Source organism: Cuculus canorus, chromosome 3 (genome assembly GCF_017976375.1).
Source record: "Cuculus canorus isolate bCucCan1 chromosome 3, bCucCan1.pri, whole genome shotgun sequence".
Classification (NCBI taxonomy): Eukaryota; Metazoa; Chordata; class Aves; order Cuculiformes; family Cuculidae; genus Cuculus; species Cuculus canorus.
The window spans coordinates 33956389-33981092 of NC_071403.1; positions in this window are offsets into that span (position 1 = coordinate 33956389).

The window sequence follows — 24704 nt, forward strand, 5'->3', positions numbered from 1 at the left end:
TTGCTGAATTAATCATTTACAGCTCTCCAAGGTAGGCTTTGAAGAAAGAATAGCTTGTATCTCAAAGGTCAACATGAGACAAGGTTACAAATCCAAGGCTAAAGACCTAACACTGTTGATACCCCACTCAGCATGCCTAAAGCAGATTGTTCTCCCAATAATCAAGTAGTTGTAGATTTAAATTAACATTTGTTTCACTGAGTGAGCTAATTTTTGAAACAGTAATCAGAAAAGTTTGCCTGAGCTTGGTAGAAAAATGAGGATCTAAAGACTAGGCTGTTCTGTCCAAGGCCACCGATCTACAGTCTGTAGATGAGGCTCGGGTACAGTGCTGCCCCAAACAGTGGTTTGTGAAAAATGCAAGAGGAAAATCAGACTCAGGCCACTTACTGAGAGAGGAGATCCGTGCCTTTATACTGTCACAGATGAAAAGTCAGGAAGATTAGATCAACAAAGAAAGACCATGCTCCTAACGATGAAATAAAACTAATCACAGCCCAGTAACTGACCAGCCCTATATCACCACTATTCATCTTAAAGAATATCTGATCAGTGACTGGCATTATTCAAACAAATGTGTTGCAATGAATTTTGTAAATACGGGAAACTAATTTAATATCTGAAAATGATAATTGATTAAACTCTTTCAAATCAATATGTTCCATTTACTTCAGTATTGTTGGGCAAAATAAGAATCCCTCTGGAATCACCAAGAAAGAGCTAGGGGCAAAGAACAAGAGGTCTGCAGCTCTATATAGGTCTGCAGGACCATGCAGGCTGTGTGCCATATCTTCCCTAAACCAGAAGTCTGATGTCAGTCAGGCCCAGGACAGCCCAAATGGTTCCAAAACACCTGCTTCTCTCTCCTACAGCCAAATAACAGTCCATATCCATCTCCAGTTCAGGAAAAACACCACCAATTAGAAACAATCCCAGTCATACTGTGCTATCTTGTGCCATTTCCATCTGACAATGACAACTGTGAAATGTCACGTGCAACATTAGCCAGTAATTGTAAACTACCATTGCTGTACACAGGGAGGAAGCTTGTGCTGTCCCTCAAGAGAGTTTTGGCTGAACTAAGTGACTAAATGGAAAACCCGCGTAACACCCTAACACTTCATGTAGCATCTTTCCTTTGTCTGTTAGCACTTGGGATGCACAGCCATCTTTCAGCAACTACTCTCTCTTCATAGGCATTTCCCAAAATGTCATAGTATCATAGTATAGTTTGGGTTGGAAGGGACCTTAAAGATCATCTAGCTCCAACCTACCTGCCATGGGCAGGGACATCCCACTAGATCAGGCTGCCCAAGGACCCATCCAACCTGGCCTTGAACATCTCCAGGGATGGGGCATCCACAACCTCCCTGGGCAACCTGTGCCAGTGTTTCACCGCTCTCAAGGTGAAGAAATTCTTCCTAATGTCCAGTCTGAATCTTCCCCTCTCCAGTTTATACCCATTCCCCCTCATCCTATCCCCACAAGCCTTTAAGAATAGCCCCTCTCCAGCTTTCCTGTAGGTACTCTTCACGTACTGGAGGGTCGCTATGAGATGTCGTCTGAGCCTTCTGTTCTCCAGGCTGAACAAGCCCAACTCTCTCAGCCTGTCCTCATAGGGAAGGGGCTCCAGCCCTCTGCTCATCTTTGTAGCCCTCTTCTGGACCCATTCCAACAGCTCCATATCCTTCTTACATTGAGGATTCCAGAACTGGACACAGTATTCCAGATGAGGTCTCACAAGAGAGGAATAGAGAGGCAGAATCCCCTCCCTCGACCTGCTGGCCATGTTTCTTTTGGTTCAGCCCAGGATACAGTTGGCCTTCTGGGCTGCGAGCACACATTGCCAGCTCATGTCGAGCTTCTCATCAACCAGCACCCCAAGTCCTTCTCTGCAGGGCTGCTCTCAAGCACTGAAAACACAGATTGCCCCGACCCAGGTGTAAGACCTTACACTTGGCCTTGTTGAACCTCATGAGGTTCTCACAGGCCCACTACTCCATCCTGTCCAGGTCCCTTTGGATGACATCCTGTCCTTCCGGTGTGGCAACTGCACCACTCAGTTTGGTGTCATCTGCAAACTTGCAGAGGGTGCACTGAATCTCGCTGTCAGTATCATTGATAAAGATATTTAACAGCACCGGTCCCAGTATGGACCCCTGAGGGACACCACTTGTCACAGATCTCCATCTGGACTTTGAGCCATTGACCACTACTCCCCGAATACGACCATCCAACCAGTTTCTTATCCACCTTACCGTCCACCCATCAAATCCATCTCTCTCCAATTTAGAGAGAAGGATGTTGTATGGGACTGTGTCAAAGGCTTTACAGAAGTCTAGATAGATCACATCTGTCGGTTTACCCATGTCCACTGCTGCAGTTACCTAATCATAGAAAGCCACCAAGTTGGTCAGACAGGACTTGCCCCTGGTGAAGCCATGCTGGCAGTCATTAATCACCTCCCTGCCCTCCATGTGCTTTAGCATAGCTTCTAGGAGGCTCTCTTCCATGATCTTCCCAGGCACAGAGGTGTGGCAACCAGATCACAGCTTTCAAGTAGCACAGTAGCTTCCACCTCCTCTTGCTTGTTAGCCAAGCTTCCTGTGTTAGTGTAAAGGCACTTCAGCTGGGCTGCTGGTTGCATCACCTTCCCAGTGGACCTTCCTTTGCCTATAAGACGTTTTAGAGAAGTCTTCTCCCTAATACCTGACCCCTGACACCCATCCTTCCACCTTTTGTTAAAGGCTAGCTCAGTGTTAATCCCCTCCCCCTTCGTATGTAGTTTAAAGCCCTAGCTACAAGCCCCACAAGTTCCCAGGCAAAGATCCTCCTCCCCTATGTCTTGAAATGTCTTGAAGGGATCAAGACCATATAATATGAATTGAATTTTTAATATCATTTTAGCATTCTACTGCTATCTCTCTTCAAGGAGTTTACAATATCATCTGTTACACACCACTAGAATTCAGCATTGTTTGACTGTGGCAAGCTGCACACATGCAAACAATTTTTCATCATACTTGGAAATGAGTAACTTTGATAAAGTCTTTAGAAAACATCCAGATGTGACCTATTTTTGGTTCACATAACATTCTGCTCCTAGCTTGATTTTATCTTTATTCAACTAATGCACTGCTAACTGTAGGCATTGAATCTGTTCGTTCAAACCCATACGAAAAGACAGCCATTATTGATCTTTTCTTCTAAGCTCTGCAGATCTTCATAACCCTCTCATGAACTAATCACATTTCAGCAAAGTAGCATTTTTCTTTTCCTGAAAAAAAAATCTTATCAGAAGCAGACAACCCCTTTATTTGATCTACATTTGATCTACATACTATGTTAAAGATACACATGGATGTAAGCCACAACTCCAACAAATGTAAACCATATATTTTCAGCTGTCAATGATAAGGGAATTATTATCTTGGATACGAAGACCAACACAGATAATAGCTTGCTACCTTCTAACTGATTCAAAGATATATTCCACAAAGCATACATTCCTAATATTTTTTTTTATTTGTGTAGAAGCTTTCCCATTTTTTTAAACAGCTTTTACATTTCAAAACAGAATTCCAGCTCCTGTAAGTTTTTTTATAGGTTCTAACATTGGTAGAACATAGAAATTTCAAGAAGTTTTTTACAAATCTGAACAAAATTAACACTGCTATCATGGTATATTTACCACCACCACCTCCTTCTTTACCTTTCTGCAAAAAAAATGCATGTGCCTGCACACACAAATAGATGACTAGAAAAAAATCTCCTCACCCAAATCTGACAAGAAGGCATTTACGGCTCTTACAGCCATTGTGTTTGTTTCTCCTGTTGGTTTCTTCTCTTACAATCTGGGCAGTGGCAACAAAGACGGCAGATTGGTCAAAACTTATGTATTTTATTCCAAGCCAAGATCCAAAGCCTAGCTCCACAGGCTCCTGTCCATCCTTTATTTCAGATAAACTCATTCTGTTTCTAGAAGCTCAGTTCAAATACTCACAAAGTTGTCATTTTGCTTTTAAATATTCAAGCATTTGTTCTGGAATTGCTTTAAACTCTCATTCATGAAGGACCAAAGTGCAACAGTGTATGCATTTAATTTGTTGAATCATAGCTAACCACTATAGCTTGAAGAAGGAATTACCAGCTCTTTGTAACCAATCCACTGTGTTAACTGAAGTTAGAAAATAGTTGTAAATACCATATGCATATTTATTTATATACATATATGAGGTCATCATCATGCAAAACACAAACAAAAGCAAACAAAAAGAAACCAATGAAATTTACTATCTTCACCTCCTCAAAAATTAATCACTTTTAACTATACTAATTTTCATAGGCTCCCTTGATAGTCGGTGAACAAAAACCCATATACAAATGGCCATCATCACATTGCTTGGATACCCATTCTAGGATGAGATGACACATCTAGAGGAATATTTTATACATCTATCTTTTTGGCCTTTAGCTAAGCTGAGATCGATCCTACTTTTAGTTAGCTTACCATATGTGAAGAAAAGGGAGACAGATCCTTCTCAATGGTGCCCAGTCAAAGCATAAGAGGCAACGGGCACAAATGGAAGTACATGAAATTCTTTCTCAATGTAAACACTTTTTTACTGCGAGGTCATCAAACACTGGAATAGGCTGCAAAAGAAAGATTGTGAAATCTCTGGGTTTGGGCATTCATAAAATCAGACTGCACACAGTCCTGGGCAACCTATTCCAAATGACTTTGCTTGAGCAGGGGCAATGGTCTAGAAAGGTCCTTTTCACCATCAGCAGTTCTGCAAAATATTGCAAAGTTCTATTAAATAATGATTGCATTTCACTTTGAAATAAGTTTTGTGTTATAAGCTTGACACAAAGCATAATTAAGACTATGAAACAATTTTCTAAAAAAGGAAAACTGCAAAAGAAAACTGTTTCAGCAAACATAGATAGTAGTTTCATAGCTAACAATTATGAAAACAATATGAAAAGAGGACCAAGCTCTTTCAAAAGCCACGTGAAGTGTTATTGTATAGTGGGCTTGAAAACAGACTAGCAACAGTAGTCAGCTCCTCTCACATTTGGAAATAAAGCTATCAAGATCTAACATAACGATAAAGGATAATGATACTGCTCTCAGCTTCATATAGTCTTCAGTCTTTTCCTTTTTATAAAGAAGATGGTATAAATTATGCAGGAGACGAACTGATAGAATTAAAATATCTGACATTTTTTACATCCTTATAATACTAAGAAAGGTCAAAACTTGATGAGAATGAATGCAGAACTGTTTCCCTTGGTTCTGCTGACACTTTGAGTTATTCATTGTAGTCACTACTAACCTCTTTTTGCACTATATCACCATGTCTGAAAAGTTCTTGGATGAAAGCTGACAAGATTTTTAACTTAGCTCTGCCCAGTGTTTTTCTGTGCCTAGGTTTCCCAGTTTACTACTTCTACCAAATGAAAGTCTTGAGTCGTAGAAGGAATATTGGAATGTATTAATTCATGGTTTCAGGCATAGCAGCTTTGCTAATCATTGTAGCCAGTCCAGTCACTATTTTCAGGTATGTTGAGCTCCAGTCTGTCCACTCTGATGTCATCTCAAACTTGAAAATATATTCTATTGCAAATGGACTGAAAAACTGAAAAATCTTTAAAAAAAAATTAAAGAAAACACTATGGATTTTGCCTATAGATTATAGATATATACATACAGTTTGGCCTTTAGGAACCTTTTAGCTGTTCCCCTGCAAACATCTGCTAATGATCCAGTCTATTAATTGCAAGAACGCTCATAGGGCAATATTCATATTTATCTGAGGTAAAGATTCCCACATTCAAAGCAAGAGGGAATAAAATCAGCACAGAAGCAGTGAAGGGAAACAAACAAAACCCTGACATAGCCAGGAACAACAAAGAGTAAAAGGAGTGGAACCAGTTTACCAGCTTAAGGAGCACAGCAAATAACCCTATAAAAAGTGGTATGAAATCCCCTGTTGTTGCCCATAACACTGACATTATCACAGGAACAAAATGACCAACGGAGTTGACTAGCAGATTTCTTGAAGTCTCTTCTTACCTGTGGTTCTTTAATTCAGACCTAAATAAAAATTAAGCATCAGGCAACATCTAACAGGCCTTAAGTCCTCCTCTGTTAGTACAAGATGCTAAGTAAGGAATGGCAGCAGAACAGCGTTATGGGTATGGTCATTCCGATGTAATCATATTGTGGCTTACTGTTCCCTTTCCTCTAACCTACAGTCCTGCAAAGTGTTATACCAAACACAAAATCTTTATTCAAGCTTTGTTCAGCTTTTTATGATGAACTTTATAACACCCAGTGTCCCTCTGGAAGTAGATGCAGCTTCTGATTGATACTAACTTTTGCTTTTCTGATGATCCAAATATGAGAAATTTTCTGGTTTTAATGGGCAAATCCTATGAAGAGCACAAGCATATCACAGCAAAAATGCCTGCTTTGCCAGGTAACCAAACAGAGATAGGGAAATGTTACCAAACAGCACAGAAGAATTTGCTGTTACAAATTATTATTTATAAATTATTATTTACACCAACAAGGATACACTTTCCTTAATATTAAGACCCAGGCTTATGCTTGGATATGAGTAAGAGCATTAATTGGCTCCTCTTCACTCCTTTCTTAGAGATGGTTTTGGCCATCTATTCTCAGCCTTTCACATTTACTAATGATGCATTTTATCTGTCCCTCTAAGTGAAGCTGGCAAATTCGTTTTGAATATTTTTGAACTCTAACACGTCCTTCTTTGGAAAATTTAAGTATTGCATTTCAAGCAGAATAGAACATCCCATGCAAAGCAAAGTGACATTTTTGGGTGTTTTGCTTTGTCAAGTAAAAATTATTTTATTCCCTTTGATCTGTACTTTTTTTATTTATAAATTCTGCCGCTGAACCAGTAAAATCAATTACTCATGTTGGCCTAGTTTCATCTGCAAAAATTTTTCTGTTTCCTTCTACCAAAGAAGAGGTTCCCAGAGCAGTGGAATGCTGTCACTGTTATCAAATATCAGAGATTACCACCTTTTAACCTTGTAGTTTGCAATACTGTAAAAGTGATGTGATTTCATAGTCAGCTACAGCCTGACAAGGGCACAGTTTTGGAACAATCACTTCAAAGGTGGAGAGCAGTTTCTGAACAGAGTTCCCAAAGCAGATTACAAACCTACCATCTATTTTAGTAGAAAAAACAGGTGCTTTGTGGCTATTGAATATTCTGGGCCTGATTTGAACACAGAGTAAATGAGAACTGCTTCTTTTGATTCAAAATACTGAGGTTTTGGAACATTCTACCCTAACATATATGGGTGCAGTTATGCTGAAGAAGGACAAAAGGCTTGAAATTACCTTTAATCTTTATGGGATAATCCAAACATGGCTTTAATTTAGGACTGCTATATCTGTATTTTACAGGTGAGAAATTCAAGATTACGTAGCCTGGAGATTTATTATACAGAAGTACCACTTTCCAGTTGATGGCTTATACCACACAGCGAAAGTGTAATAAAACCAATATTTTGCCCAGCCACCAAAATTTACTTACACGCTGCTTAATCTTTGCTACCAAACATCCACCTAATGGTCACATATCAGGAAGAAATCACTGCAGAGTCAGGTCAAAAAAGGACAGGTCCAATTGCATGGCAGGATAGAGTTGCACCGACAGACAAAAGCCCTAGGTGCAGAGGGTATTTTAGGCTCCTTTCTCTAATCTAATGGACAACAGATGTGCCTTAGTGAGGATAGGATTAACCCTCAAACATCCCATACCCCCTGCTATAAGATACAATGGGAGTTGTTCATACAAGAAGAAGAGTGCCCCAAGCTGAATTTTCCAGGAATGAGATGAGATTCTTCTTCTGGCTGAGTGCAGAAGAGAGCATTGTAACTGCTTTTGAAGTGATGAATGGTGCATCTAACCAGCTGGAGAAGGCCACCTGCATGCCATGAGCTGGGAGACGTGGAAGTACTTGGGGAGTTGTTAATAACTCCTTGGATTGACAGGGGCAAATTGTGCAGCCTTTTGGCAAATGGTGGCTTCAAACAGCAGATTTGCATTTATCCTGAAACTAGGACAAGAGCAACTCACTTATGTGTGTGTTAGTGTTTGTGTGCATAGACGTCACATTTTATAAACGCTCTTGTTGACTCGTTCCAGAAGTGAGGCAGGGGTTTCTTCATTGCGCAGCTTGCACCGTGTGCCAGCAAGACAGGATGAATTGAAGACAGTATTCCAAGTAGCGTAACACATTCTTGCTGTTGTAGTTAACTTTCAGTACAAAGCAGGAGGAAAACAAAGAGCTAAAGAAAGGAAAATTCAGAAAGATCTACAGTCCAGGGAACCTGAAAGGGATTAACTTGGTCTCCCAGGCATGATTCGTTATGCTGATCTGAGAATAAGACAACGTGAGGCTGTGGTAGCTGCCGACTTGCTAAGCCTTTGGAAGTCTGAATTGGCAAATATCGCATCCCTTCCTGAATGACTTGCTCCATCTGTGTTTGCTAGTGTCCACATTGACAGCTGCCTGCCATCTTGGCAAGAAAGTCGATGCAATTTGAGAATCTGCAGTGGATGTCTAGCTCATGCATGCACAAAAGCACACAGCCTTTAGGCTAACAAAGCCTGTTAGTTAGCCACTCCAGTAAATAAAGAAGTCCATGCATCCCAGTATATAAACTAATTCCAAAATCATTAGGAGTGCTTGAATCCATTAACACTATGGTGGATGAACGTGTGTTTACCCAGACAAGGCACTGTCTAGAACTGAAAACTTCTGTATGCATTGACTCCCAGCTAGTGGATTCAAATCTGAAAGATATATTTATTTTAAAAAAGGGAGATACATCAATCTGTCTCACTCACTGTCTACAGGCAACTGATGTTCAATAGGGTTAATAATTAGCTTTCACCTTAATAACTTTTTCAAAACACAGAGGATATAAATTTCTTGCTATGAATGCGTATAACAAAACGCATAACAAGAGCATCATGATTAGAGGAGGTGAAGAATAAATCAATGAACAAGGAAAGAATAAAGAACTGAGAATTCCACACACTGCTACTCGTCCATTTGAGTAAGAGAAGATCTGTCGGTGAGGAGTATAGCTAGTAAGACTGCTGTATTCACATAGGTCCTCCAGAAAGACAGCAAAATATTAACACATTAACCATTTATAACGTTCTGCTAAATGGAATCAAAATACAAATCCCTGCCTACCTGCATTTATCACAGCCACCCTTTATTCAGAAATAAGGGTACCATCAGAGGTTTCATATGGACATTATTTACTGTTTAACGGGCATTTAGTATATATTATCTTTTGTGTTACTTTAGCTTTGCATGGTTGCAGATTTTACAAGAGGCTAGAGTTTTCTGATGGGAACAAAGGTGAAAATACCTCATAAAACAAAAAAAATCATGGTTTCATTTTGCCTTCAGGTTCGTACATCGAAACCAACCAACGCTTCAGAGTAGAGAAATTTAGGTCACATTTGTGCAAAACAGTTCTGTTGCCACAGTACTAGTTACTCCTGCTTACATAACTGATATTTTCAAGAAAGCAAAGTAGCTCATTTCTTAAAGATTATTTGTTCAAGAGATTCAACCTAAAAAAATTCAAAACCAAAAGCTGAGCTTCAACAACCAAATTGTCCCGAAAGGCTGCACTACAAGCCATTAGAGATGCTCAGGCCTGCAGCATTACTCCCTGGCCCTCTTCTCTGTGGGATGAACCATTGACCTTGCTCTGTCCTGTGCTTCTGAACAGCAATCAGGTGACTTATCCTGGAGGAATTGAGCACTCTGGAAGCAGTAGAAAGACAGCAAATCTTGGATGTCCGTGAGCAAAATGTTTGCAACTATGTACAGCTTTGGGATGGACTACTGAGGCTTAAGAAAGTTTCTCGATCTCTCCCCTTTGGACTACAGCTTGGAAGAGTGGCAGTTCCAGCTCTTGGGGAAAAGAAACCAGACAAAATGAGCAAGTTCATTTCAAAGCAAAAGCTGGCTTCAAACTATGATTTCTACTGAGAGAGGCTCCTGTAAAACTCACCAATGGGCAGACTTTACCCTCCAGCATCTTCTAAGCCCCTTCTGAATTGCAGGGGATATGTTTTCTTGGCACAGCTGGAAAAAAGAATTAAGATGCTGGTTTGTAAGGGTACATAGTTGAGGCCGGGAGAGTCAATGCCAAGTCATCAGAAACATCAGTGTCCAGCAGCCTTTTGTGCAGCTTCCTCTGCCAGGAGAGAGAGAATTTGGCCCATGACAAATACTGCATGGTAGGTTAGGATAATACAGCTGCAGTAGTCCCGTTTTATGTGCTGCCTATTAATAAAGGATACTATCCCAGTGGTTTTCTAACAGTTCAGCAGGAGTTCACCAACTTTCATCCTTGTCATTAGAACATGCAGCTTTATTTATTTATTTCTTTAATTGGGGGCTTGCATAATCCATCCCCCACATTCCCTCTACTCATGAAAAACTTTCAGACAATTTGCATAGCTAATTGACAAAATGTCGGCTTAGATAGCATCTCATCCTTGAGCACTGTTTGTTTAATATGTTCCCAATTCCTACAATTACCTCCCTTAGGCACAAAGCTGAGTAAATAGAGTGGCCTTTCACCGTACCTTGAAGGTCAACTAATTCAGGGTCTGTCGAGCCACTGGGTGATGTAGATGCTAAACCAAGGATCCTACACCAGAACAGCTTTTCTTTCTGCCCGTAGACATTCTTTATGTCTCCATAAAAAAGCCAGCTCTCAGGAGCTAGGCATGGGGAGGTTAATCCTTATTACTAGTGACACTGGAAAAAGCTTATGACAGATGCACAGTAGGTCCCCTTTGGAAGACTGTGCATAACTGAGAGCATGGGAAGGATGTTTTGCAGGGAACTGCCAGAAGGCTTAGAAACTGTATTAGAAAAAGGCTGTTTTTTTTCACTGCATAGCTCATTTAATGAACCTCTCTGCCTCAGGGTAGGGGAATGTACAGTATTTGAGCAGATAATCTATGTGACGTAACAAATTAACCTCTGAAAAGAACCTCCATAGCTATGCAAAGCTGTATCTTGCTTTCTTTTGTAAAACTAAGCCCCACATCCTGAGTTAAAATAAGTTTTTGCTGTAAGATAGATGGCTCGTGCTCTGCTACTGCACTTGACAGCAGAAGTGGGCCTTAGCTGGTGTGGGATGTAGGGTGCATCCAGTGAATAGTGGGAATCAGTGGGTGAATCCTGCTAATATTGCCAATACAGCCCCTATTGAGAATGAAAAATAATGTTTCTATCTTAGTGGGACATCATTGCATAAACAGTATGAGCAAATGACCTCTTCAATCATCCTGCTTCCAAAATAAAAGCTTTTATGGAACAAAGTCCTCTTTTAGCATAGATTGGTGTTATTGGTAAGGAAGGGATAAAACCACACAGTAGCTGAATTGCATAGGATTCTGATTAGCAAGAGTCACCAAGTTGCAGGTTTGTACTGTGATTTAACTAAAGCACTAAAAAAGGTTTTTCACTGTCCCACTGGACGTAGACTGATGCCCTGAACATTATGTGGGACTGTGTAATTCCCAAGTGACTGCCTGAGCTGATGGACACACTGATTGTTTCTTCAGCAGCTGCTCACAAGGTGCCTGGGCAGACCACTTCCAGGTTTGTTGTCCCCTGGATCAGTCCTCTTTGCTCCAAAAAGTGTCCTCTGTTTCACCTACTGCACAATGCTGCATGGCAGAGAACAACATGGAGCCCCTTCCAGTACTAAAGCCACAGTGATAACACCAGAACTCCTCTAACAAAAACAGTTTGTCTTTGTGCTAAGTGAATTATTGCCTCCCAAAAAACTAAAATAGTTTAAATGTCAAAACAGGATGCCAAAATTTCATAAACAACCAGGCCTCAGGATTTCTAACAGAAGTCAATACAAAATTAACTGGAGCTAGTTCATTACATATGAAAGCTTGCATGGAAGGAGTTACATTCGTTGTTTACCAGCTGTTAGGAATGCATTAAGACTTTCTTACATCCTAGGTGAGTGGTTTCATGGAGGCCGTTTTCAGAGCAGTAAGAAAAGTCTCACTTACAACTTTTGGCTCAGGGCAGCCAAGTCAAAAATAGGTAAGAAAGGAAAACAATGCTGATATCTCAGTGAAAGCTTAGTGTATAATACAGAGCTCTTCTCACTCAACCACCTTATGTATTAATCAGAGTTCCCAAAGAGAAAGCTGTTCTGCTTAGTGAAGAGCTCACATTTTGATATAACTAAGTTTAATTCATTTCCAGAGACAGGAGAGTCTTTGGGAATTTCTTTTAGTTTTATATATCAAATCAAGTTTATCTTGTAATGGGCATATTTACTTTTTGAAAGTATTTCCGTGACATTTTTCTGATGAGTGCATGGAATAAAATGGCTATTTTGTACCAAGCTAAACCAAATAGTGCAAAAGAAGAAAGTAAAGACAAAAACTCACTGCACTTGGCATCTTTCTCAATATTTTGAATGGGAGATCCTGCACTCATTTGCTGCAAAATATCATCTTCAGAGCAACGTACATTCTATGAAATCATACAGAGCACAGCGCTTACATTGATAATCAAAATGTTCCAAAACACAGCATGCTTTTGATCTGTGCTTCATGTTGTTATCTGAAACTCATTAATTCCAAAACTAAGGTGCCTGCTAAACAGCAGGTCTAAAACACACAACAGAAACACGAAACAACTTAAAGCGAGGTCAGAAAGAGACATACATTTCAGTAATCAACAAGTTAGCTTCCAGTTTTAGGCACATAAATATCTTTAGTGTGTGAGTAACCATTGAATGCAGTTCTTTGCAGAGCAGGTTATTAAAAGTCACACAGCAGTAGTAAATAACAGCTGTGGGGGAGCTAAGGAGTGGGAGAGGAGTTGGACTTTAACCTTGTCTCTCCTTTGAGAATGATTGTTCCCTGTCCTGACCTTGAACTAGTGTGATTTTCTGAAGGAAGAAATTCCAAGTTTGTGAAGAAAAAGGAAACATTTCTCTGGTAGATTATTTTGTTAATAGCAGCTGTCTGAAACTGCTGGGATACTCAGAATGTCCCAGTAAGTCCCAACAGAGGAGGCTTGAAGGGCAGAGGACAGGTGAGGTGGGTAGATGTGTATAATAATGGTATTTCTGGTGTGGCTGTCTTCTTTGGGCATTTGCATATTTTCTCTCTCTGATCCCTAACTAGACCTGGAACCAGAATTCCAGATGCAAACATACCTTTGCTGAGAACTGGAGTCTGTGTTTGGCCAGAAGTAAATGTTGCCTCTCAGTCTCACCTCGAGTATAAACACGCACATGCAAGTGCAATTACAATGTCCAACAAATCTCATTGGAGGGAGAATTTCTTAATTTGTGCTGCAGCCTAAACAATTACCGAATGAACACACTAAGGTTTTTTCAGCTTAGCTGGAATCAATTTAGAGGGTGAGTAGTGGATCTAATTGTTTCGCTAGTTTCCATGTCAGCAAAATAACAGATGTACAGTATAATGGAGGAGAGGGAAACTTGGTTTTTGTTTGTTGAGCAGGTGCTAAATTAGCTATCACATGGAAGTTTCTCAAGTGCATTTGGAGCCAGTTGGACGGGAGCCAAGAGCACAACTCCCATTTCATCCTCTGGACATCCAGCTGTGCAGCTGCATAAGCCCCCAGAAGCAGCTGAGGCAGCGAAGACAGTAACACCTTGTCACTTCTCCTTCAGCCATTCCTGATGTCCTACCACAAATATCAAATAAATAAAACACCGAGGAACTGCCCTTCCCCAGCTACGTATCCCACGACCCAGCTGCCAGATATGCCTATCAGAGCATGCGAGGCAGACCAGGGGGGCAGCAAGTCATCCCCAGCCTCCAGCAATTACCCTACTCGGCACATCAGGGGATAGAAATCAGTCTTCACATGTGCTAAAAGCACTTTTGGGAAGGATCAGTGGGGCTGTATAGGTGACACAAGGATAAGCTCTGTTGTAAAGAAATGATTTGATATGCCAGGCAACTGCAGTCCTGCTGGAAACCAGCGTCTGTTTAATAGCAGTGCATAGTAAACTTAGCCTGCAATTAGACTGAAGCTGTCATCAACAGGCAGAGAGAGGCTTAGCACTGTTACAAGAGCTGAGGTGGCTATCAAGCACAGTCTATCTTCTCCGAACAATTCTTCCATGGCTGAAAGACTTGGAAACTCATGCTAGTAATCTGCACAAAGCTCTTCAACTAAACAGCACTGAAGCTGTGGACAAGGGGGAAGTCCCAAAGATAGCAAGGCACTGTAACACAGATTCCCAGTGTTCAAATAAAATATGACTGCAAAACGACCTGAAACCAGAGTTCCCAGAAATGTGAAAGGTTACAGGGTCTTTTTAAGCTACAGAGGAATGGAACGCTAATAGACAGCAAGACAGAAGACAACCGTACTCACAAGCATGTTCCTTGCAGGAGTCAACTTATTTGCAACAGCTGAAAAAAAGATAGGTGAGTGTTTTTAAAAAAAACTAAGTAAATTCAAATATGACGTAATAAGCATTCAGAAATTTAGTGGAAGAACAATAACCTGTGTAACACTGTTAATACGGATAACACTCTACACAAATGATAAAGTACTGTGCAGTTATGCAGAATTCTATATACTAAGGGATGAAAGTCAATAATTAATTCAGTTTATTGGCAATCATAAGGAATACCTATAAATCTATATGTTAAGGTTCTATGTTGACACTGAAATATATATCAGAGCTGTGTAAGTGGCTGAGCAGGATGAGTGCCAGTGACTGAGCAGGGAGATAACAAAGATAGACTTCAGATGTTACTACAGGGTGTGATGCAGGAGTAAAATTTTTAGACTCTATAACCAACTGCTTATTGAAGTAACTGGCTGATGAGGCCACAAGAGAAGAAAATACCCTTATTTTAATAGTGAACAGTTCCCAGGCTCTGTTTTGCTCTGCATGACTGCATTCAGTATGCTCAGATTCAGCGTTCTTGCTAGAACAGAAAAAGAAACAGCTTCCAACCCTGTAATTGTCATACCTGACTTCAGGAAAAAAAAAGAAAAAGGAATCACTACCGCTAAAAATTAGGAAGCTTGTTAAGTTAAAAAGAGCAGCTAAAGGGATAAAAATGCTTACAGTTGCCATGGAGACACTTTTTAAAATAAAAATTATATATTCAGAGGAAATGCATACCACAGTCAAAAGACTGTAAAAACTTTAAGAAATGTTAGCGTAATTAAAAAGGAGAATACAAGAAACTATTAAAAGCATCCTGACATCTTTCAAAAATAGAAGGCTGTGAAAGAAACAGAAAACTGAGAAAAATAAAAAGACTGGTAAATTTATATTACAGTGTCAAAAGAGATACTGAGAAAGAGCTTGCTAGTCACACAGAAGCTGTATTTTTTCAAAAAAACCCACACCAGGTAGCGAGTCTTCAGACCTCAGAGGTGACTGAAGTACAAGAGCACACTAAAAAGCCATATAGTAAAAGATAAATGATTGTTTTGCATCAGTGTTTACTACGGAAATGTTTGCAAGGTTTCTGCTAGAGGAAAGTTTGAGGAAGTGTTTGAAATTAAAATATCAACAGCTTGGGGGGGATGGGGGTGGGTGGAGAGGGCAATCACAGTTAACATTGCTCCAGCTGTCCAAAACCAATTTCAGCTATGAATACCCTGGCTAGTAAGTGTCGTGCATGGTTTTGTCACTCAACCTGGTTCTCAGTCTCAAGAGGTTTTGTTTAAATTTTTTTACGAGTTTCATTTCAAGACTGTATGAAGCTCTAGAGAAAAAAACACGACAAATGAGAATGATTTCTGTACCAGGTAAATTGGTCAATTACGGTAAGAGTAGCATTTGTAGATAATTAAGTAATAGAGTAGAAGCAGTCAATTCAGCCTTTGTAAGATGAAGTTATGCTGGACAAATATGTATGAAGTGACAACAAGTGCTGTTGTCAGGGCACAGCGGGGCTGAGGCTCCCCAGTGTCTGGAGCAGTGGGAACCCCAGCCAGGAACAGGGCAGCTTGGAGGCACCAGGCATCTCCCTGGGGATGGGGACTGGCCAAGGACAGGAGGTTGGCCCAGGGGTGAGCCCATCAGGACAAGGCTGTGGGGATCTGGAGACCAGCCCTGATGCAGCAATGCTGGGGCAGGACTGATAGCCCAGGGGGAGCTGACATGGGATCCCAGCCGTGGGTGCAGGGGGGAGCCCCTGGGGACAGGCAGGGTCAGGCAGGGACAGCCAGACCCAGGGGTGTCCTCAGGGCCAGAGTGACTTTGCTAAAGTTTCTCCAAATGTTCCCCTTCAGCAAATTTCTTCACTACAGGTTTTAAAAAAATTAAAAGTTTTCATAACATAATAGATAATAACTGCTAAGAAAGGAAAGCAGAGACAGTAAATGGTGAGTGTTTTCATAGCAGATGGGGTATGCCAGGAACACGGATTGCACACAGGGACTGCATTGGAAACTGTATTCACCTGTGTTCATGTTGTCCATATACTACATGGAAATGGTGAGAGCAGATGTAGAGAAGCTCATTAATGATAATGTTGTCCATGGTATTAATAATAAAATGGTACGTATTTGCAACCGTACCTCACCACTGCACAACTGTGGTACAAAACTCAACAGTGTAATGGGGCAACAAAATGACTAATGAAATTCGGTGTTCATAAATGCACAGTGACTAAAAAGGGGACAAAAGCACACTGCCTAGACAGAGCACCCAGGTCTGCCCTTGCAGATGGATGTGGAACTAGATGGAACTTTAGCATGATCTGCAATATGTTAATATTATTTTTCCTGAGTTGATACAGTGCAATAGACAGTGATTCCACCTACTGCATCTTCCCATTTGTTACAGCTGAAAGGAGTTTCTTCCTTCCTCAGAGCCTTATGTATTTCATTTCATATAAAGACGTTCCAGGGCTATGCTGGAGGCACTCCCAACATACTTTTTATTTAAACTATTGCTAACACCACTTTGCATATCTGGAATTTAATAAATGCTTAGCAGTAAAAGGGAAAAAGCAATTGTCCTTGCTGTGAAATTGCACATTCCTGAATCCAATAAAGTGAGAGGTGTCAGTTCGTAGCTCCTGAGGCTGCAGCTTCAAAAACATTTCCTTTTTCTTTAAAGAGATTAATTCTTGCTGGGGTCTGATCGTGGCTTAGCTACATAGTCATTATTGTTGCTGTAACTATATTTGCAGAAATGCGTGGCCAGGTCTAGGAGGACAGGAAGACAGATCATCATCTAAGCAGAAACCTCCATTTGTATTAGCTGAAAAAGCTTAGAGAGGAAAACAGGAAAAATACAAGCAGAGTGATTTTTTTTTCTACACCAAGCAGTAGGGAACCTGCACCTTTCGAATCATGTCATCATATAAAGGTATTAAACAGACAGACATAAAAGGCAAGGCTTCCTGCTGCAGGAACAAAGAGGGAAACAGCTGCTCTTTGGAAGGCAGTGTCATCTTCCTGCAAGATACAATGCTATGAGATAACAGCATCACATGCATTCTCCAAACAGCACAGCAAAATGAACTCGGACAAGTACTGGCTCATATGGTTAAGCCTTTACTGCTCCAGCTAGCTGTAACCCCTGCCTTTCCTAATGCACCTTAGTCGACACCACACTTGACACTTTGCCACTCAAATTATTGAAACAAATGTCTTTTAATCCAGTGCTTAAAAATCTTGAATGAACAGCAATGAAAAACTGTTAGCTAAAAAGACTACATTGTCCCACACAATGTTAAATAAGCATTCCTAAAGATTCAGTTCCAACTTTCACTCTACCATGCTGACATTTAATGCTTTGGAATATACTGAGGAAAATTCTCTTATCTCAAATCCCCTGCTGAAGCAGAGAGGGAAATTACCTTACTGCCATCTATTTTTACAATCTGTCAAGTAGGGCTATAAAATAATAAATACAATGTAAAAAGATGCAAGTGTTAGACCTTTGGTCTAATGTATACACGTCAATAAAATAACTGCAAAGCAAAGCAGGTGGACAACTGTACTTTCAGTTCTGAAACCTCTAAAATACAGTAATTGCCTCCCCTTGACACACTCGATGTACCCAACTGCCGAGCTGCTAGACTTCCCTCACTGAGCAATATGCAACTGGTGCCTGTGTGGCAGGTTGAACAGCCTGTCAGTTGTAGCGTTGCCTCTGATGGTATGCACAGTCTGCATCACAGTGCCCTGCAAGGACTATTCTCCTAGAAATATATATCAGGAGCATAGGCAGTCTTTCTACTATGCCAATTATAATATCCTTTCAATATCAGTGTATGAAAGTGCCTGCATTTACACTGCACATTCTAAATGGGGCTAACAAAGCCGCAATAACTTCTGACATCGTATTGGATCTGTTTTGTGTTCTTTCTTGCAACCTTGAAGCAGGTTCACGTATTCTCATGTACCTTATCAATAAAGTATGCCTGCTTATATTCCTCACACTGACATAGCCAGTGTGGTTTACTTTGACATCTGTTTCAACACCAGTTAAAGAGATAATTTTCTTCATTTCTCTTCATAGCACAGAGCAGAAATGTGTCTCTCAATGCAAAAGTGGTTGGCAAACAACCACACAGCTTTGCATATTCATCTCACAGCAAGTGGCATTTACTGAGCCCTTCTCCTAATTCAGACTCTGAGACAGGATGTGTCTCAGAGTTCATGCCTTAAGATGAACCCTTCCATTTACAGGACACAGCATTCCCTGAGCTCCACTACCCAAGAAGAACCCAGAATAACGGGAAAAAGGGTGAGTCACTGTTTTTCCCTGGCTTAATTTATATGCCATGATATCTGAGCAGTAGGCAAGTGGCCCAGAAAGGGTTTTGAGCGCACCTCCTCCTTGGTACATTGGCCGCTTATAGTCACTGGAAAGAGAAGAAGGTGCCCCAGAGACCGACTGAGAAGGACAAAAACCTCTTACTTTGAAGAGAGTGCTTTGATTACAGGAGTGCTTCTTCACTCCTATACTCAAGTAACTCCTCCACCTAGGAGATGAAAGATCAACATTTAGACTTACTATAGTACAGGCTGTCATACATTAAGATACATACACACATTTCAGTCTGTGATGGTGAAGAGCTATGCGCCCCAGTCACCTGAAGAAACTGCAGATACAGTGCAGCAGCTCGCTGAAGATTTGGACTGATGAAATCTGGAGGATGCATTTACGTTCCTTTCAAAAGCATCAGAGGATAACATGATCAAAGGAAGAATGCTCCTTAAGCTGTTTATCTTCACCAAGAATGACTTGATGACGTTTAATGGGATGATTAGGCATAGCTATGGTTTAACGCATATTTAAAAGATTATTTCCATGATTAATTCATTGTCAGAAAGCAAATATCTAATGACAATGGAAAAGGAATTTCATCAGTGCCTTCCAAGCGATTATTTGCATTCATCATCTTGATATGCAGCTCTTAAATTGGGTCATCTCTTAGTGGCGTCTCAAAAGCAAAATTTGGGGTTACTTTAAGATTTAATTTTGAAAATTACATTGAAAGGCTTCTCTTCTCAGGTAGGCTAAGAGAATCAGCAGTCAAAAAATCTGAATCTAGAGAACAGAGTTTCTATTGATTCTCACATCAATTTACATATGCCTTGTTGGGACAGGGAAGACAAGGGAAGGATGTACAGGGCAAAAATGTACTTTGGCTGAAGTTAAATATAGAATGTATGGAGCCTTCAGATTTTAGGCCATGGCTTCAATACTTGAATCCAGACCACTGAAGTTAGGAGCTGCTAGAGTTTAGCTTATCAGAGGTTAGAGGATCCAAAGGAATGAGTTGGTGATTACGCAAAAGTATGCCATGGTAAACAACATGAGAGGAATCCTTCAAACATATGTACATCTAGAGGCTGAAATTAGGTCCCTGCTACAGCATGAGATACACGCCCTGCAAGAACATGTGAATAAGTCTGATTAACCAGGCATCATACTTCTAAAACTTCTCCTTTTTTCCCCCTCTTCTCTCTGAAGTATTAAAGTATCTTTGATCAAATGGAAAAACACTGAAAGGGTCAGCTTCCACCTCAGATCAAACCCACAGGCTTTGCCATGATTCAGTACTTACATAATATAAATGACCGGACTCATCGTAGAGAGGAAACCTGGCTGCGCATCTTTAACGGAGCCACCTTCTTGGGTTTCAGGAAACAGAGACCTTGGGAGGTGTCTCCATGACTTCTTTAGTACTTCTCAGGCATTGCTTAGCTGGAGATGTTGAATTCTCTGACATATTGAAGTGAAAGCAAGGGAATTGTACACCTCCTCCGCCCCTGCGTGCAGGTTTTCCCACTTAACAAGGAAAACTAGCCTAGAATTTGGCTTATGTTTTCTTATTTGCACAGGGGAACATAAATAAATGAGCGCGTAATGAACAATCTGCCAGCAAGCACTGCAAACATATTATTTACAGAGAACCGCACACCAGAATACCTGCATAATCAAAAGTACACCTGCAGCTTTAATTATATGAAAATCATGTCAACAAAGAGCAATAAAAGCACCATGTTTCCACCTTTTTATTTTAAACCTCATATTTCATTTCAGTCTTACAGAGGCTTTCAGATGGAGAAAATAATTGTAAGGTTGGCTCTAGAGGTTGGACTAATTCCAGGCTTTAAGCTGACTGAAGAAGCCAAAAAATAGTAATTTTTCCCAGCTGATGATCTCTCATACTAGAAGACAAATGTCTACAAGTGATCCTGACTTTTGACTACTCCGTGATTTTTGGCTGACCCTTATTTTAGGTGTTTAGCCTAAATATTGTGTTAAGTGTAAAAAGGGGTACATAGTGTTGCTTCAAAGACTAAAGATGTTTCAAAAGCCACCTTCCTATACAAGAAAGCTGGAAGAATAGGGACAGAGTGACTTTCTCTCAGTACCACTACAGAGCTTCATTAAAACTTAAAACAGTTTTATTGTTAAAACTGTATTTTCTCTTTGTTATTAGCTTGCAGTTTCCATAGACCTAATCCAGTATTTGTGCCCTTTTGGTGTTTATATATAGCTTATAGGAGCTTATGCAACCTCTTCCCTAGAAAACAAATCTTCCATAGTCATTAAGTTCTAATAACTTGCCACAGATACAGACAAGTTAACAGCTTCAGCACTCAGAGGGAGGTATAATACAGCTATTGCATTTATTCATGTAGCACATATGTGCTATTAGTCATAAAAGGTAAATAATTTTCTATCTCTTTTCATTGTTTTTCTTATGCAGCTAACATTCTTAGCTAACTTTCCTGAGGAAACATTTTTTTCTGCCAAAGTTTGTAAAATTTCCAAAAATAAATTCTAAATTGGAACCAAGAAGTCAAAACAAACTTCAAAAATTGTTTTTTTCTAAAAATGTCAAAACAAACACTTGTTAAAAAGTTACCTTTAATTGACTTCTAATCAAAAGCCTTTATAAACTGAAAAAATTAAATCACGACTTTTGCTAGCACCAACTTTTTGGCAACTTCATGGCTTTGCAGGCATTTGTGTTTGCCTTTAGTAGCCTCCGAACCAGTCTGAGTGAAGCCAGTAACCAAATTGCTTTTCACAGCGTACTCACTGGCAGCAAAAATCTTGACAGTGGTATGGAGCTGCAGTGACTGCGTGGATGAGGAATATAGGGGAGCTGGGGAACCACACACTGACCCACTGTATGGGAACACACATACATTGAGCTGTGGTACTGAGCAAAAGAAAAGAACACTACAGCCATTTTAGTTCTCTGCTATTATTTTTTAACTACAGCTTCTAACAGACTTGTTGTGGGATTTTGAAGTCGGGTGGCTGAGCTATTCACTCCCTGAATTGCCCACCCCACCTCTGTGAGGGACATTGCAAGCCTCAGGAAAACATCATCTAAGCTTCTCACAAATCAGCTCTTGTTTTCAGCTGGTCATTTAAGGTAATCTAGTTCTGATTTCAGTTTATCTTAGTGTGTTGTACAAATCACTGTGGCAATTTAAATTCTCCTTTATAGAAGATCCCTAACACATGGTCATCACTATCCAGAAGAAAGGCAGGGCAAGCAGCTACAGGCTGTCTTCAGACATCTGATTTTAGTTTACTACAGTGAGTTGGGCACAGTTCTTATTTCCATGTATTTGCATTTGGGAGGATGTTGGATTTCCAGAAAGAGTAAGTGGTTCAGGAGCATAGCTACTGTAAAATATTAATCAGACTACTAAGCCTAAGTCATTTTGGTACAGCTAAGAATTTCACTGATCACAGCACTTTTAATATCCTCCTCCATTTGCCTTTTAGCATAAGTACACTCTAGTTTATTTATGTTTCATTTATTAAGGAAAAACCAATATTTCATCTTGGCCAAACAGTCAGTGCTTGTATCTAGTAGGATGCAGTATGATGAAATCACTATTAGAACGACGTTTTCGTCTCTTCTAGAGGGTAAGGTATCCCAACTAAGTGACACACATTTATTCAGAATATTCCTCATATAATTTCAGCAAAATGTCATAGTACTATTAATGTATATTCAGTTCTGTATCTCGTAATGCAAATATATTTACACAATATGTGCCCACTACAGTCACAGAGCTACACTTTTGGTCTGTGACAAATAAGGTCAGCATATTAAAAAAAAAAAAAAAACAAACAAAAAAAAACAGCAAAGAAGCTGCATAAAACTCATCCTGTACTGACTGAAGGTCCTGAAATCCGTTATACTGTCAGCTAGGAAAAAAGGAAAGCAACGCACTTAAAAAGGTCACCTAATGAACTGATTTCTCACACCTCTAAACAAAGAACAGTTAGAGAGAGAGACAACAAAATTGTCAAAACACAGACACCAGTAAAGCAATAATGAATAATTACCATTTCCACTAATGTGCATTAATTCTAAGCCCAAAGTTTTGCTGTCCTCCACAGCAATGCAGGACTCTTCTAAATACACCAGCAACTGCCTTTTAATCTTAGGGCAGAGTGAAGAGGAAAAGACATACTGCACATGGACCTTAGCATTAATGCTTCAACCCTTCCCTCTATCTTTCTGCTGTTTGCCCTGTTTCAAGTGTGTGGTCCACGACACAAATTCACTTCATTGTTAGATCAAAGAAGGCATTTTAGCTTACAGCCCACAGGCATGTAGTTCACAGACAAATTATTCCCAGTTTCCACTCCTATACTTCAAATGTGTTAAGAATACGGCATGAAAGCTGAAAATAGTTCTGTGTGTATGCTGTATAGATACAAATAATTAGGGGTCCCTTCATTCAGTCCTCTCCAAATCTCAAGCTTTTATTAACAGAGATAAATAGCTTGGCCTTCTCATGAAGTTTATCTGCCTTGACAAGACTGAAAAGAAATTCATTCTGATTAAATATCTGTTAGGGATCCTTGATAAAGTGAATCCAGTGGTGTTCCGCTCATTTCCTACCAAACTGTAGGTGACCTCTTTCTACCCCTTTGCAATGTGCAAAATCCACAACCTTCAAAAAATCTCGCTCCCCCAAGTCAAAGCAGAGATTTGTCAAACAAACAGCCTGATCTACAGAAGGAATTTTAGTTTCAGGTTCTCTAACACTCTCACAGGAAGAATAAGCATGTAGAGTGGAATTCCTTACCTTGCACAGCAAGCAGGAGAGAGTTCCTCCCATTCAAACACAAGAATTTTAATTCATTTGTTACTGTTATCTTTGGAGAAGACAACTAAAAGATGCATTAATCTTAAAAAGGGACAGAAACTTCATGATTCCCAAAGACTGCAGAATAACTTAAACATTTTGAGTCACATCAGTATAATCTAGAGGAGGTTTTCAGTGTAGCCACCCGAACCTAAGTGAGTCACCTCTGGCTCCCTCCGCAGTCAGAGGGGGAACATAGTATTTCTAGTTTAATATTTGTCTCATGTTAATCCAGAGGTGTGAAATAAATCATATGGATCATGACCTAAAGGTGAACTTTTTTCTTCACATGGCTATAAAAGCAGTAGAGGATGATGATGTAGGAAGTAGACATCTACCTGTAAATATCCAAACATTTTTTTCAGCCCAAAACTCTTACTGGATTTCATTCCATTTAAAAGAGGCAGCAGTGGACTACATGTCTGTACTCTATCACCAGACTGCAAGTGCCATAGAAACATGCTGGCACTTAACTGAAAAGTTCACCCCAAGGGGTAAGGGTATATTGCAATCCCATTTCCAAGGCCAGTCCACAAGACCTCCATCGTGTTGGGTTTACATTACCACACCTTCCACAGCCACAACATCATCCCTAGAGAGGTGATCATTTTCAGTCATTATCAATCTGTCAGGGATTTATGATGCACTGTTTTGTTGCATCACTTTTCAGATCACTCCCAGGCAAGGATACAGCCTGGAGGGCTGCATAGACAGATGTTCAAAAATCTACACAGATAATGTGGGATCACATTAGTAAAGACATAACATTTCCTTCTTTTTTTATACCTTCCATGTCATTTATTCAAGAAAATGTTGACCACAAAACAGATATGGTGTACCCAGTCCCTTCTTGGCTTTGAGAGTTTTGCTTTATATTGTATATGAAGTAGATTACGTCCAACTCTCAGCACTGTGATTCCTCAGAATTTCTTCTTATGAACAGATCTAACAAAACTGAGTTTAGACCACCA